Here is a 16200-nt window from a genome sequence, read left to right as displayed (position 1 = left end):
AGACACTCCCTATTTAGTACCGCCAAAGAAATTAGAACAGAAACACTTGTTACTTCCATCAAGATTGAATGGATGATTCCAAGAGTCCACAATTGCTATTGATTAGCCATGCGGACCAAAAAGGGGTGCTCCCAATTTATTAGCCCAAAATCTTAACATGTTGCCATTGCGATAATGTTGACTCTTGAGCCACTTTAAGCAAAAAATTGTTAATTTCTTGACCCTTGAATCGAAGAGAAATCACTAAATAGTGGGGTTTGAAAATGTTCCTTGTGGAACCGACTCATGTTGCACCTTGCAGACTTCCTCCTCTAGTACTGCACTTGCAGCAGGGCCACTACGTTTGATTTTGGAAGTACAGGCCAATCTTGTTGAATCAATTTTAACAAATGGTCCTTGAATGCTAAGACCAAATTTAGTAAATCCCCCAAAGAAATAGTGACAGAGATTGGTCCCCATGCAATTTGAGTTTTAGAATTAGTTGGAACCTCGTGTGAGATGAAGATTGGGTCTTAGCTTCTAGTGTTGGTAGGTTTCCTTCTACCCTCACGAGTATCCATGAAGGCTAACCAAAGATCGAATTCACGATGGGCCCTAAAAAAGTCACAAGGCGCAACCACAAAATGTTCTTCTCCTAATATTCATGTGGATATCTCCCCGAGCCCCCAAGTCCAGGTTTTTACTAATTTTGATTCCATGCAAAAGCATTGCATTAATCACGATAACTTCATGGATTAGGAAGCACCTATGCATGCTTAAAATCACCTAGTCAAGTTAACTGCAACTGGAAATAAATCGACTATTCGAACAATGATTAGAATTAGTTCATGACATGAAATTGGGTCATTGGTATTTTCCAAATAAAGATATTGTCTATCCATTTAACGTCCTTAATAGTATGTTGCCTTGTCGTGCATGTCAAAGTGACGGCCTAAAACACCTATTGCCTATCATTAAGGTTGAAATTATTAAAGTGCTCCTTTGACTAGGCATGGAAAGATTAATTGCACGTCGCATTTTTAGACAATTCTTCATTGAATGATTCATTAGGGAAAGTCCTTAACCCCGTAGGAAATAGAAGAGCGCGGAAATGATTCTAGGAATTTGCGCATGGCATGTGATTGTAAATTGGAATAGGTCAACTCTAGTTATTTTTGGCATGAATTTCACTACGTTGTAGTCAGGAAAGGAGTGCATGTTGCACATTTGTCATATGGAAAAAATTCGTTCATCAAGAGTTGTATTTAGGGAAAGGCTGCATGGTTTATTGAGGCATGAAATCTTAAAAGCTTAGAAAAAGAATTGTGGGCATGATTCTTGAATGCAAGTCCTAGTAGGATCAATGGAAGTTATGCCACAATTTAACATGCGTTTTGATCTTAACAAGAAAAGTTAGGGTTATTGCGAATTTAGGGGTATGTAGAAGCAATGAATCACGCATTAAGGTGAATTGTGAGATGTTACAACTAGCTTTCTCCTTTAAGATCAAGTTAACATCTCTAGGGATGGTTCATCCTTGTCGCAAGACAAGTAGATCGAATTATCTAAATCGCCTAACTCGCAAGGGATTCACATAGGATGGCTCAACTGATACGATAAATAACCCAAGTGCTAACTAGGGTTTAGCACGTTAAGGACTCGGCCTAGTTTTGCACTTGTTGCCAAGACGAAACCCTTGAACCAAAGGTCCTACCCACATTTATGGAATGTAGGGAAAATTGGACGCTCGTGCAGAAAACGATCTAAGGTTTTCTACCCTAAGGATCACTCGTTCAGATGATGAAACTTGGATTGAGTTGGAATCCCTAGGACCCGAACATTGTCGGCCTAGTGTAATTAGGAATGGGTTGGGTAAGAAGACACCCTAAACCCCGCTTCTTGTCTAGAGATAATTCCGTGACCAGAAAATACTGTTTAATGAGTGAAATGATCCCATGGAATAGATGCGACACTTGTGCCACAAGTTGCAACATCGTATGGACTTGTGGTTTGTTCACAAGAGAGTTTTGCCATTCCTTAGAATGAGGTTGGCAGGTTCTTGTGCAAGTTAAACTTGCAAGAGGATGAGTAGTCATCCTCTTATATCACCTTTCTTGGGAAAATTTGCCAAGATAAGGGAAGTTAGGTATTTGCTTGGAAGCAAATGATCAATTAATAAATTGGAGTGACATGGTCGCCAGGATTTACTGTTAATAAAACCTAAGGTATTGGTTAAGTTGGGTTAACAGGGTATGGCCCTAACCCAAGGACAAAAGGGTCACTCCTTAACAGTTGGCCAAATAAACGACCACTGGAATTGATTGTGCTTGTAACAGTTTAGAAAGCATTGTTTGCATTGTTTGCTCAAAGAACTAAAGGATGAAATGATATCTAATGCTTCAGGTTGAAGGCCTGAAGGGAGAGGCAGCTTCAGTTACCCCCGACTGCCTGCCTGACCCTAACCAAGGGGGTTGTTGACCGCACCGGGAACGTGGACCGAACCCGCCGCAAGAGGTCTTTCCGTTGAGCTCTACTTGGAGCAAGAGGACGCTTGGGTGCCAGGGGGGCTCTGACCGTAAATCCCTCGCCTTCCGGGTCCTGCACAAGAGGCTAACGTGACTCGGGATTGGATCTCGAGGCCCACATACTAGTTTACGGGCAGAAGCTTGGAATAGTGATCCCTGGGGATTACTGGATAGCCTTCGGGCGGATTATGGACAAGCCTACGGGCGGAACTCCTTGTATTTCAAAGATAAAATGATGAAATGATAATAAAGAATTTGTTTGATATTGTTTTTCTATGTCACGTGATAAGATTAAGTGAAGGAACCAGTGCTTAACATGATTAATTAAAGAAGCTGATTGTTATATGTCAAATTAATGTGTTAGATAATTACATAACTAAAACAAACCGAGGAAAGTGCGGAGGATGGACCATGGGTCCGTCCTACGGTTGGGTGGTCCCGGTTAGTCAGGAACTTTTCTCAAAAATCTCGAAGAAGAGCGGGAGGATCATCGCCAAAGAAAACGAATAATGAAAGCAATGACCTAGAGTTATGTCTTAACCGATTTACGCTGTCTTAGGGGAACGGAATGTGACTATGCCTTATGGCAGAGAGGTTGAGCTTTGCATCCCCCTCGTTTCCCATTCTCCTTGAACCAAGTGCATCATAAATCCGCTTCGGAGCTGGCGTTTTTGCGTAAAGTAGTACGCTTGGGTTCGACGCTAGTTGCTGCTAGATAATGACTGATGGACCTAAAAACGGGCCGGCACTGGCTCATGCACTAGCCGGACCTCGTCACTACGCACAAGACAACCCCTCGGCCTCGCGGCCAGGAGCGTCTATCAAAATCTCTGCCTTCCTAAACATTGCGTTTGTAATACGTTGTAGTCCAACTGATCCTAACCCAATATTACTCCTCAGAGGGAGTCCCTTTCACATAGCCAAAAAGGCTCGAATCACATACAAATGGGGTTCCTCCTACGGCTGAATGCCGTCAACCCTCTGCGACTCTCCTACACCTTGGGGATTGGCCCCTCAGTGCGTCGCTCCACATATAGACATTTCGCACAAACGTCGCTCAAGGTACCAAATAAACGTGTCCAGGAATGTACCATTGTCCTTACTTGATTTCCCCTTTTGGATCCCACGACTAGCCTACAGCATTGGGTATCCTCTCTCTCACTCAACGTAGGGTCAAAGTCCTAATACAAGCAAGTGCTATGCATTTCCAAGAGCTGGCCTCTGATACTTTTAAATTCTTTTCATGCTCTATGCAGTTGGTGGATGCCTAGTGCTCATACATTTAGTAAAACAGTATCGTGCACAAGTGCAAAACATCCTTTTCATGGTTCCTTTCTAACGATTGTGCTTCGTTGCATGGCATTTTACGGCTTTTTCCCTTATTTTTCATATCAAAAGTGGACAAAACTGAACTAAAACACGGAAACAAGACTGATCTGAAACAAATCTTCATGCCTCAGCCTTGCTATACATTCATGGACATTACTCATAATTTTCCCAATTTTTCGAAGCCCAAAATATAAAATTTTCCTATTTTTTAGTCCATCATTTTCTTGCAAATTTCCCCATTTTCTCCCATTTTTTAATTGCTAAAAATTAAGTTCAGTTTATGGGCTGTGGCCCTTAGTTCATTTCAGCAGAAACAGAAATTTTAGTACGTGTGGATTAATTTATTACATCATTTTTAGCCCAAAAAACCCTATTTTCCTTCATTTTTATGGTTTTTCGTGTCTCGGTTTTCTATTTTCTGCTATCCCACACATGTTTTTCTGATTTTTAAATGATGAACAGCTAGAAAACAACTCAAAGCACAACATACTCAAAACTCAATCCATATGAACACATTTTTATCAACCAAATTTGCATCAAAAGACCATTTTCTTTGTTAAAACAATTATTACCGTGTCTTGCGGGTTTTTTCATTAAATTTGGCACGTCCCACGATTGATTTCCAGCCATGAATTTTGCTTGGAATCAGCAATCTACAATGATTTGGCATTGCCCTTCAATCTCGTCAAGAATCGGCATCCATCCGGCCATCCATTTCCATTCTACTTTTCCATGCATGAACGGGGGTTAAGAGGAGAGAGAGGGAGGAGAGAGAAAGATTGATTTTCTCTCTCTCCAACCAGTCCACCATATTGCGCGTGAAGGGCGGCGATGCGAAGCGTAGCCTTGATGCAGGAGCCCGGGCTGATCACCTTCATGGCTTATGTGTAGCCTGACATCTCTCAAATGGGGGGGGGGAGGCGCGATTTTTTCGGCAGCTGAAAATAGCCACCGCCCCCCCCCATATTCACGATTTTTTTTGGAGGGGGGGGGGTGCCAAAGGTCACCCCCCCTCTCTTACACCTCTTGGGATTTCCAATTTGGGCCCCCTTTTGGGCAACCCAGCCGGTTTCGGGCCATCTTCCGCATACGGACTCCGATCGGCTGTCTGAAAATTTCTATGAACTCGTCTCGACATCCCGCACTAACCGGCAGCTCCATTGACTAGCACAGGCACACGGAAAATTTATGAAAATTCTCGAAGTGTCGTACGGGCGCCCGTCAAGTACTTGACGCTTAAAATCGTCCTAGGTCCAGCTGCAGCCTTCGTGGTTGAGCATTTTCCCCCGCATTTCCACATTTTTCTCCTATTTTTAGGCACGTTCCAGGGCCTAAAATCCATCCTTCAATGACCAATCAGGATAACCTTGATTCAGGTCGATCCTAAGTGGGAACGGCCAGGATACTTCCGCTACGTGGCAAACGCGGGAAGACCTAGATCGCAAATCCCGTAAAATTCCATGGGAATGCCGGGCGGAGCTTTCTAGACATCCTTTCTGATGGACTACTAAGACGTGTCCTGGATGATTCTAGTGGACACGTTACAATTGATGCTTAGATGATGCTTGGTTGTTCTGGGATGCCATTTGAGATGCTTTTGAGCATTGACTACTCAATTTGGAAGTGTTTTATTGCTGGTATAATAGGTCCTTTGGTTGGTTACTATTGATAGAGTGAAAGCCCTTCTTCATATCTACATGTTGAACATGCAATTAGTGATGCTCATATGGATATGGTTTGTCTCCTAGATGTTATGGAAAATGTTTGAGATGTTTTGAGGTGATATTGTGCACGTAAGTTACTATATACTTTGCAATACTAGTTATTATAGATTGCTTATTTGTCCTTGACTGTGAAAGGGTTTCATTGCATGTTGGCATGAGTTTTATGCATCTATTGATGCTTGTATGGACATGTTTTAATGTTGGGATGTTGTGGTGATGTCTTGAGATTTTTTTGAGGCAATTTGGGTCTTTATTGAGCTTAGCTTGACTATCATTTTTTTCTACAATATAGTTTATAGCCATTACTCATTTGGATAGGTTATCCATAAAATGGTTTCATACTGATCAAGTACTTCTAGTGGATGTATTGAATCTTTAGGTGTCATGTACATGTATGGAGATGTTTATAAAATTTTTTGAGTTGTAGATCTGAACTAAATTTACTATTTTGGAGATTGATTACACTAGCACTAATTATGGTAAACACACTTCATTCATGTCTTGCGTAGTTGATGATATTTGTAGCTATGACTAGCGAACTATAATATGTTTTTGGAGACTATTTGAAGACATTGTTGTTGCCTAGATGAAAAGACATTGCATTGTATTGAATTAGTAGCATTATGGCTAATGCAATAAGAATTGATAATATCACTTAGATTTTGGGGGAGGAGCTTGATAATAAGAACTTTGCTCTATGGAAGTTTAGAATGAAAAGCTTCTTGATTGGAAGAGGTTATTGATATCTATGTACAAGAGATGAAGTTGAACCAAAGTTACCAAATAGACATCTGACTCTTGAGTACTAGAGAGATCATAAATAGAGGATGGAAAGAGCTAGTAAAGTTATACCTTTGTTCTCCTTATGCATGTCAAATGCTATGGCCATGCATATCACTAACTGTCGATCTCCAAAGGATGCATGGGAGATTCTTATGAAAAACCATTTGTGACTTGCCCGCCCAAGCCACTTCCTTGTTTGCATGTTCTTAGAAATCCATCAAGAGATATACTAGACAATGCCATTCGGGACTCTATGGAATACCTCAGAGCTTGCTGTATTTTGAGCTTACTTGATTCTACCTCACAGTGGAAGTTTCTGACTGTTCCCACGGGGATGTTATGCATATGTTAGAAGCGCTATAAATTTGTAGTAGTAAGCTTTAGGCTTAGACCTAGCTGCTTCAAGTTGAAAAATTCATTCATCTTCTAGTCTTGATATGTGGGTGGAAGGTATCTTCAATGTATAGCATCCTTAAGTTTGTCGCAAGTGATAGTGGTTTTGAACACTCCTTGGTCCTTGCACCATTGTTTCCACCAAAGGCGGGCATCCCCTATTAGTTTCAGTTTTGAGATCATCGCTTGACTTGACAGTGCGGTCCCTACAATATTAAAATAATATTTCATCAATTCTATTCATATTTCCACCTCAGTTAGAGTATCTTTTCCTTTACCATCAAATTTTGGCAACTTGTACTATTTGAGAAGAAAATTCTTCTTGTGAGCTTTTGTGTTATTGAGGTTCAAAGTAACGTCTTAAGGATTTAAACAATATTCATAATAAAATTTTTCTCGGGTAATAATATTCAAGAAATATGTTAACTTGCTTAAGATGATCTCATTAATTTTGAAAGAAAACTATGTATTATTTAGTCTTTCTAATAATGATCAAGGTTTATATATTAAAAATAGAGTTCTAGTTATAGAGCTAGAAATTATTTCTATCCTTTAACTTACCAGTGGGTCTCGCGTAACTCAATAGATCTTATCAGCTAGAGTTGTGGTGTGTACATCTATATTTTAGTATTTAGTGGGAAGTTTTGGATAACCTTCTTTGTAGTAATAGTTATGACAAGGGTTACCCCCTAGAATAGCAATTCTATTGATCAGGATGAACTTAGTTAGTTTTTCATATACGTGATGATTTTGGCAATTTAGTTAGCCATTAATATGAAGAATGAGATTCTATTCAAATTTATTGAAGAGAAATAGTTCAGTGCGCTTTGATCTCTCCATCCATTGGATTCACCTAAGGTTGATCTTGATATAGTTGAGACGACTAGCCTCAATATGTCAACCTGTCCCATATTTTTTCCAATGCCATTTTGAATAGGAGGGATAAGGACCGTATATTCACTATACGATAGCAATAGAATTATTTCTCTATCCATAATCCAACGAATGCATAGAAGATATACACGTGGCTTGAAATACAAGGATTTTCTTCCAGCTTCGAGTTTGTAATAACCCTATTCCCAATAGGATTTAACAAATCTAGATTTCTTAAAATTTGAAAAATTTATAATAAAACAAATAATATTTTTTCATTATTCTTGATTGCTAAGGTGACAACCAATCTTGATTACAATGGATGGACAAAAGTAATTCCTTACGTCAATAGAAAGGGAATACATTATTTGAATAGCCTAGAGGCTTATATTATTCTTGGAAGAGGATTCCCTATTACAATCTAGGCATGGCACTATGATACATCCATTAACTAATACATAGGGTTTTAGGAATGGATGCCCAAAAATCTATATTTTAGGAAAAGATTAGATAATCCATCTTTTTTGTAGTTGCAAGAACTGAAGTAACCTACAACCATTACTCTATCAGCTGGTATAACCTTTGTGATCTCCTCATAAATGTACCAGTTTAACTTGACTTCTCATCCTTCAATGGACATTTTCAAGTTTACTCTCGCTTGATAGAATAGATAAATCTTGGCAACCTTAAGGGTTTTCATCCATTTCAACCTCTTTAAATTGTTCTGGATGTAAGCAAGGTGGTTTATGCCAATGTAACAGTACCCTCTACTTAACATGCATCGTCTTTCACAATATAATGGCAAAGGATTATATATCTTGTCTAGTATTTGTATCATTTGGTTTCCCCAACTGAAACTAGATGAGTGCATGGTTGACATAAAAATGACTTGGAAAATCAAGAATTGCTCCCACGTTTTGTCATTCTGCTAGAAATCAAAAATATATATTAACAAAGATAAGAATTCACAACTTAAGAAAAATAATCGTCGCAGGGATGGACTTGTCGAGAATCCATTCACTCGTTTTCCTCAATAGAGTTTTTTAAATTACCTAATTGCCTACTTCTTTAGGTTTAGCACATAAATACAACTTCTTTGATTATCTTCTGGCAGCATAGGTTTGTTACACGTCTTTATTTCATGATACAGGAAAAGTATAAATCAATTCTATCTCAAACAATTCCTTTCAAGAAAAATATATTTTTACAATGTTTCTTGTCCTAGATTGGACATAATATCAATCCAAAGGTATTATGAAATTACCTAGACTAGTATTTTCCAAGAAATTTCCATTTGTATTTATTATTTGGTTCAACCCCTAGACTAGTATTGGTTCTTCCAAAATACTTTTCGGGTTCGAAGGGTAATTGACAGTTTGTAAGAGTCTAAGGAATTTGTGACCAAAGCCCTTTGGTATCCTCATCTCCTCTTGCCAACTACAATTCCCTATGATAGAACCTTTCATGTTGTGATCGGTCCATACTCACACTAATGCAAAAACAAAAATCCCTTGGAGTAGGTTTTATTCACCTTAACCTTGGCGAGGTCTAGCATCATCAAGGAACATTGCCTCACTCCATGTTTAGTGCTTGCCTATGAGAATACTCCCTTAGTGGGTGATCAATACTCAATTATCCATCTTTTATCTTAATAAATTAAAAAAATTTAGAATCTAATTTACAACCACAAACAACTAATAACAATATCAATGCTAAACTTTAGCGTAAGTGGCAATAGCTTCCAACAATCCTCTCAAATTACTATTTCCTTGGAGTCTAGCCCAATATAAATTTCAACAAGATTTTACTTTTCAAAACTTTCATCTTCGAAAGTTCAGACAATCCATGAGTCCTTCCAAGATTACTAAAGGACTTCTATAATCAAACTTCCGTGATGATCTTTTTCTTTTCTTTTCTTTTCTTAACGGAATTATGTAGGTCCTTGTTTAGTAATAATTCAGTAGATCCAAAACCTTTAAATATTTTATTATAGAAAGTATTGTAATAATTCCATCTCAATATTTTTCAAGAAATAACCATTTGTATTTATCAATCGAAGGTTCCATTAGTTTAATAAAAATTGGATTCAATTTTTTTAGCTATTTAAATATTTCTGATTGCAAAAATCTTTGTCCCTCAATCTAGTTCTTGGTGAATCCTATTTGATGCAATAAAATCATAAATTCTTTTAGGTAGTGCAATAACTTTCTTACATCCTATTCCTAGTATATCTTGTGTAATTCAAATCAATTCTTTGAGTTTTTTATTACGAATTTTTATCTAGAAATTTTTATATGCATGAGATTATATGAAAAAATCCTACTCTGACAAATACAATTTTTCTTTACTAGTTTGTGAAATGATGATCTATTTGTCGTATTTAATATTTAAAATAATAGTCAAATGTGGTATCTAGGGATTTACAACAAGCACTTGGTTGTTGTTGTATTCACAACTTTATATGTAATTCTAGTACTTTCCATAGTGGTCATACTTATAGCGTGATTAGCAACTCTTGCTTTCGCGGCCTTAGTAATTTTCATCTTTGGGGCCATGATTTTCAATCAAGAAATTGTAGAGCAGACTTCAATAATAGAGCTATGGGCCCGGATCTTTTTCTGCTCCCCCCCCCCCCCCCCCCTAAAAAAAAGAAAAGAGCTCTTTTACAGTATTTAAACAAGGATAAGTTACTCCTAAATATATGTGTGCATCATGTGGGTTAAAAATAAGGTATCTTCAAAATACCATTTGTATATATTTTTTACATACAGAAGAGTGTAATATAAAGGGGTTATTTACAGATTGAATAAAAAAGGGTTATGTTTTATTCAGAAAAAATTCATAGATAAGGATATTTATAAATAGGCCTTGAATATAGTGTAATGAAAGAAGTTGAGAGGAGAGAGAAGAAGAGCTAAGGAAAGAGAAAGGGAGCAAGAAGAAGAAAGAAGAAGACTAGAAGAAGAGAGAGAAGAGAGAAGGGAGGAGAGAAGGGAGGAGGAAGCCATGGAAGTTGGAGATGAAGGTGAAGATTATGATCTTGATAATAACTAGTTTCCCTAATCTGGGGCTCTTACACCTTAAATACCCCGATTTGTGTGATGGGGTGTCTAAACCCTAGTCGGTGTGTATCCCACTTATTACAATCCATCCCCACTCAAAAGGTTTTTTCCCTAAAAAACAAGGAGAAATAGAGGGCGTGATGGGTGGGCTAAGGGAGGGTTGCAGAGTACTACTCAGAGCCCTTTGACAATGAGAATTAGGTGTGGAGAGACTAGGGACAGCATGCAGTCTGGGACTGGTCTATTGAAGTAAACTGGCCACAACTTTTGATAGGTTGCTCCAAATAGGGCATACCATATGTCAAAATGGAGCTTATGACAACTACTTTCAGCTTATGTAGAATGGACATGCATGTGATTTGAGTAAGTACAAAACTATTCTGAAACAATGTGCAGTCGTGAGCAGAGGGTGGTCAATTTGGGGCATGATTGGCTAGTCTTCCTACCGTTGGGATTCACGGAGGTAGGGAAATTCATTAAGGATGGTTGCTAGGTGCCAAGAGCCTTCTTCCAAGGGTAGGCCTTGCCATTTGATGAGGTATTCTTTGATGGATTGGGATCGTAAGTGCTTATCTCGCTGCCCAATGATTGCCTTAGGGACATATTGAGTGATGTCCTCTTCATCTGTGGGAGGAAGTTCTTCCACATAGTCCACTGAGGAGCCTACAAAGGGTTTTAGTTAGCTGACATGAAACACATAAAATAGTGGATTTTGGTGGTAGGGGGAGTTCTAAGCGGTAGGCCAAGTCACCAACTCTCTTCAGGGTCAGGTATGGGCCATAGAAGCGATGGGCTAGCTTATTACTGCTGCCCTCTTTGAGAGTTGAGTAGTGGGACTTAGGCACTTTCAAACGGACCAATTTCCCCTCTTGGAATTCCAAATGCCTTTATTTTTCATCGGCATAGAGTTTTATGTGTGTTTGGACCTTTTGAAGGTTGATTTTGCATTGCTGAAGTAAAGCTTGCATGCGATCCAATTCAGCTTGACTCTGAGGGTTGATCTTATCAGTAAACAAGACTGTGGGAATGGGAACCTTATACCCATATAAGGCCTTAAAGGGGGAAACTCCAATGCTAGAGTGTATGGAGTTATTATATGCAAACTCAGCCAAGTGAAGCCACGTATCCCAACTCTGTTGTACATCATGGCAAAAGTGCCTCAAATGTATCTCAAGCCATTTGTTCACTCTCTCAGTTTGGCCATCAGTCTGAGGGTGGTATGCAGTGGATGGAGCAAGCTTGGTCCTCATGGAGGTGAAAACAGACTGCCTAAAGTTAGATGGTGAGGGGTATTGCCCATTGTACTTTGTTAGGATGACCTTGTCATGCAGATCATAAGGGCCATGCTGCCCATGAAATTCTTGCTGTCCATGCAGCCCGTGGTGGCCATACATGCCTTGTAACAAAATATTAGTGAGTTTGGGAATCTCCCAATTCCCATTTTTTGAATACTAATAGGTGGCACCCGGATAACATGCCCATACATTTCTCAAAACCATATGATGTGACCTATCATTGGAAAGAGCTTGAAAAATGGAATCTATTGAGCTATAGAGCACATGATTTGGAGTTATAGTGCTCAAATTATGACAATTCCAAAGATTTTAACGTGTGTCCCAAACTTATGGGAAATTCCCATATTCCCCAATATGGTATTTTGTGGTGCATTAAGCGCATGTTGTCCATTATAACCATGTTGTCCATGATTTCCAGGCTAGCCATTTGTACCAGATTGTCCTTGATGGGGCTGATTCATATGGGGTGCATGGGGGCTCCTAGGTAGAGCGGGTAAAATCCGACCCAAGGTCTCAAATGGATGTTGCCGACATGGTGGATGGGGAAATTCAATAGGGGCTCATCATGCGTATGAGAGGGTTCCCCAATCTCATAGGTAGAAGGGTAAATTCCCTTAACACCAAGTATACCCTGTGGACCATGCGATGGTTGTTGATGTGGAGGACGTCTAGACTCATGCCTAGAGTCATTGGTCTTCTCTTGGGATGAAGCGGTCGCTAATTGAGCAACAAGACCACTAAGCTACTCCAAGGTCTGTTGAGTCTTCAAGTTTCAGATAGCCATGTGCTCGATCGCTTCATCAAACTTGGACATCATTTGGTAGTGGTTGGTGACCGTATCATTGTGCCGTTCCATATGATGGAGCTCATGTTGGTAGAGGGTGTGATTGAGAAGGGTATACAAGTCCATTTTAGGCATTTCCTCCTATATGTCACCATGATAATCTTGCACCGAGCTTTGTTCCTCATTCATGGAGGTCTGGGAGTCTCTAATCTCCCTCTGGAGTTCCTCTTAGGCCTTGCTTTTGCCTTTCTGGCCAGCCATCTGGATGCAGTAGTCCACAGGACCTGCTGTCAGTAAAAGGGACGTAACTCTTTGTAGGAAGCTCCGATTGATGAGATTTTGGGCTCAAGTCAGAGGGGACAATGTCCTCCTTGAGATGAGCTACTAATCTTTGTGATAAAAAATGATCAGAATTTTCTGTAATGGGTTTATTATGCCTGTCCTAGAGCAGTCTGCATCCTGTCCATAATGACCCTAGTGCACGAAAATGGGTATAACATTCACACCATAGCTCCGATTGGGAATGTTTTTGATTCAAACCAGAGGGGACAAAGCCCTCTTCGAGGTGAGTTATAGGGTTCATCCCCAGATGCAAAACAGAATTTTCTGCAGTGGGATCTTTGTGACAGTCCTATAGGACTGTGACCAAACATTGCATGTCCCTTAGTACCAAGGTCTTACATGGATAGAGCATAGTTCAAGGGGCCTGATCAGCCATATCAATAGCATCTTGAGCATAGTGAGCATAATGCTGAGCATCATTGCATACCCATTAGCTCTACCATTAATGCATAAGTATACTCACTGCCATACATCTCCTTTGATTGCATGTACTTCAAGTGTCATATATGGGTGCCATTAGCATTCTGGGGTATCCAAGAAGGATCATTGGGGTAGGGGAGTGGAGTTCATGGAAGTACCTGAACCTTCATAAAGTATTGGGCTCTGGTGTAACATTCTGAATTTCACGCATGAAATGCCTCTATAAAAGATAATTGAATTAAGTAAATGACAAATTTTTTAATTTATTATTCCCCTGATCCCCCGAGCCGACTATCATGCTGGAGGGGGAGGGGAATAGGAAGTGTGATTAAGCTCCTCGATGGAGCTTGCAGGAGAGGGAGGGCATGCGTGATGCCACGTAGGGGAGGGAGGATCCCCCTCCCCTAACCTATATAAATCGAAAGTGTGCAGGCTGAGGGGGGTACTCGGTGTGCAAAATCATGAGGGAGGGAGAGGTCAGAGACGTCGCCGCTGCCAGTAAGCTTGATGAAGGGAGAGAAGAGTAGATTAATGCTCTTGTTGCTGTGTGAGAGAGGGCCAATTGCCGCCTGGGTTGCTGCTGCCATAGAAAAGAGGGCTGTCGTGGAGGGAGAAGGATAGATACTGGCCATAAGAGGGGAGACTCATAGTCGTGACACTGAAATTTGTCACCGTGAGCCTGGAGGTCATTGTCATCTGCCATCGCCGTCCGCCCCATTCCGTCAGCACGCCGCCGAATTGATGTCTTCTTCCTCCCACGTGGCCTCAAAAGCTTAAAAGCTTCTTGGGGGAAGCTTCTAAGATCCTCAGAAGCTCCCTTTCCTATGGCCTTTAAGACTACCCCCCCCCACAAGTTTTCTCCTAAGGGCTCCATAAGCCCCTTTCCCCCCCCTGAAATTCGACTTGAAGGGGCCTTCATGTGGCCCTTAAGCTTTTTTTTTCTTTCCCCATACAAAAAGTCCTTCTTAAAGCCCCTTCATACCCTTTGCACCCCCACACAAAAATCCACTCTTAAGGATCTTCTACACCCATTTTCCCCCTTTCCCAAGTTCTTTTGGAAACCTTAGCTACGAGGATTGGTATTCCCTTCCCCCCCTCGGGCCCCCTAGCCCTGGTCATGTGGGCTTACTAAAACAACCCCCTGCCTCGGGAATCCAAGGCCCTTTGTGTACCCCTTCATACCCTCTGTTTTTCCTCCTCTTCAAGATTCTTCCACCCAATTTCGTGTGAATTCCACCTAAATCCCTTTCCGTGTTCACATAGAAGGAGAGAGATAAGATCGTAACTCCGTGCCCAAGGTGAAAAGGATACATTCACGATGGCTCCTAAGAAAGCCCAAGGTGCAACCGCAGGAGGACTGTGTCTCCTAGCATCCACGTGGACATCTCACCACAAGTCTAGGTTTTCCTTCCTAATTTTTATTTGGTATTGTTATAATTCAATCGTGCGAGGATAATTTCTAGAGATAGGATACATTTTTTGTCTTAAATACTTAGGTTAACTCTGAAAGAATTAGCTCACGAGACAGAAAAGTTCTGTCATTAGTATTTTTAATAAAACGAACAAATAAAGTAAGCAGAAGATTGATATGCGTTTCTAGCAAGAAGTTTTGTGCATTTCAATGAATTGAACTTAGACTAATTTATAAGACAGAATTAAGATAGTGCAGTCCGTTTAGGCATGGGAGTATAATTTGCATGTCGCATTATTAGGACATACCTTCTGCACAAATGAGTCATTATGGAAAGTGCTAATAGCCCATAGGAAGTTGCAAGGCATGAAATGATTCTTACGTTGCATAACTCTAGTCAATTATCATTTTTCAATTGCATAAGTATTAGTAAAAGACTAATTGTCTTAGCATGAATCTTATTTGCAAGTTATAGGATGATTAATTAGAATTAGGTTATAACCTAACCTAGGCTTGATCTTAATCGAAAAGTTAGGGTTAAAAATCAACTTATGCGTAAACAATGAGTCACGTGGTTATGGGAATCATAGCGTAATTATCTTCAAGAATAGATAGGTTAAATTTGCATAAATCTAAACACCTAAAAACCGCCGAGTACTCGTTTAGAAAAGCGTTAATTCAATGCGACGTATCCCAAGGAACTGATGAGGGTTAGCCCGGTGGAGACATTTACCTAGTCACACGTATTGCCAAAAACTGAAACTCCTAAACCCTAAATACTTGCCCACATTCACAAAATGTAGGGACAGTAGGACCTCCTTGCGCGAAGTGATCTAGGGTTTTCCTAAGAACCTCTCACTAAAATGATGAAACTCGAAACCCTAGGACTGACAAGACTCCATTTGATGGGTAAATAGTCTCATAGTTGATGTGACACTTGTGCGACAAGTGGTAAAGTCGCATGATCTTGTGATTTGATCACAAGGGAATGGCCAAATTCCTCAGAATGAGATTGACAGACTCTTACGCAAGTTATCTTGCAAGAGGATGAATAGTCGTCCTAATATAGTATCTTTCTTGAGTAAAGATAATTGCTTGGAAGCAAAAGACCGGCTGATAAATTGGAATAACATATGAACTTAATGTTTTGACGAAGTTGGGTTAATAGGGTACACCCAAACACAGGATATAAGGGAACTTTCCAAACCACAATTGATCCCGGATCGAGTGCTGGATGCATGAGGGAAGAAGGATTCACTCCTTAGCAGTTGGCCAACAAT

The sequence above is a fragment of the Lygodium microphyllum genome, chromosome 17 (assembly GCF_053477565.2).
Source record: "Lygodium microphyllum isolate KBCC chromosome 17, Lygodium_microphyllum_v1.1.10, whole genome shotgun sequence".
NCBI classification, from domain to species: domain Eukaryota; kingdom Viridiplantae; phylum Streptophyta; class Polypodiopsida; order Schizaeales; family Lygodiaceae; genus Lygodium; species Lygodium microphyllum.
This window is presented reverse-complemented; position numbering follows the sequence as displayed.